Here is a 1854-nt window from a genome sequence, read left to right as displayed (position 1 = left end):
TGAATTGAAATTGTTAGATATTTATGTAAGAGTATATGAGGATAATGACGACGGTGATGATGGTAATGATGTTGATGGTGATGATGATGATGGGTGATGGTGATAGAAGGAAGTTGATGATGATGATGATGATTTTTATAAAAATGTTAACAGAGGTAACAATGCCTATGATGACGACTAACAACAACAGCGACAACAAAATTAATAATACTAACAACAACAACAATATTAACAATAACCCTCAACTCTTGCAACGATCGATCGTGCGTGCCAGTTAACAGAAAGTCCAGACCTCCTACCAAAATTCAGAACAGAAAGCTATGGATAGCATAGTTTCGTTTCTCTTTGGATGACGTCGTTTCTCTTTGGATGACGTCATTTCTCTTTGGATGACGTCATACTTCTCTTTGGATGACGTCATATTTCTCTTTGGATGACGTCATATTTCTCTTTGGACGACGCCAGTGGCTGATCTAGACAACTTTGACTGGGGGAGACCTAAATTTTGAGAATGAGACCGGGGGTGGAATTTCGTAAATGTTTAAACGTCCGCCAGTGACGAGGGAGGCCGGCATTTTTTCAAAACTGCCCTGACGACCGTTTTGTATTCTTTCACCGCGTCAACTTTTCGTCTAACAGGGTACATTTTCCGCTTAAATAATGAATTTTACTGACTTTTAATACAAGTGATGCTTATAACGCGAGGTCCCCTAGGTCCACCATTGGATGACGTCATTTCTCTAAGGATGAAGTCATTTCTCGGCGGTTGCTGCAACAGGAGTCTGAATTAGACAGCCTAAGGAAGTGGTAGATGTGATGGATGGAGGAGAGGGAAATGTCCGTGGAGGAGTTGTGACGTCACTTTTTTTTGCTCTTCAGCTTTTTGAACAGAGCCTCTGAGTTCGCTATATTTAGAGGGCCGTTATATAAATTACCACTAACAAATAATAATAATTATAACCAGTAAATGAATAACCAATAATAATAATTATTATTATAATGTGTACTCTTTTATTATCAGAAAACATCAAGACATATCAAAATAAAATCAAAAATTTAATATCTTGCAACTGCAAACTAAATTTAAATATATTAGAAAACCAGATAATAATAAAAATAATTACAACTATAATGAATAGAAGCTTTATCACGACGGCGATGATGTTGTTGGTGATGATGATATTGATACTAATAACATGTATGCACATATATATATATATATATATATATAAAATAATAATATATATATATATATAATAATTACAACTAATAAATAATAAATAAATAAATATATATATATATTTTACATCACAAATAGTTTACAAACAATATATATATATATATATATATATATATATATATATATGCGTTTTCGGCACTATATATATATATATATATATATATATATGCGTTTTCGGCACTATATATATATATATATATATATATATGCGTTTTCGGCACTATTCAACTTGTAGTCGAAAGCGGCGTTGTGTTAACTCTAATCTCAACCAACTACAAGTTGAAAAATGCCGAAAAATTAGTGATCTTTTTAAATAATTGTATTTATGATAGTCTATATATATATATAAATATATATATATAATATATATATGTGTGTGTGTGTGTGTGTGTTTTTAATTAGAATTAGATATATATTTTTCCTAATGTAAAAAATAACATAGCCTTATCGTGTAAAACAAACTAGATATACTACTAAAAACTCTTCTTCCCTTGCTCTATTTAGAAAATCTATCTATTTGCTCATTCAGTCAAATTATTTCAACCATGTCCTCTGTTAATGCGATTGTTTTCCGTTAGGTACTTTATATTTATTCAATTTTAAGAAGGTTTATT

This window comes from Helobdella robusta (genome assembly GCF_000326865.2).
Source record: "Helobdella robusta unplaced genomic scaffold HELROscaffold_94, whole genome shotgun sequence".
In the NCBI taxonomy this organism is placed as follows: domain Eukaryota; kingdom Metazoa; phylum Annelida; class Clitellata; order Rhynchobdellida; family Glossiphoniidae; genus Helobdella; species Helobdella robusta.
Note: the sequence above shows the minus strand (reverse complement) of the source record.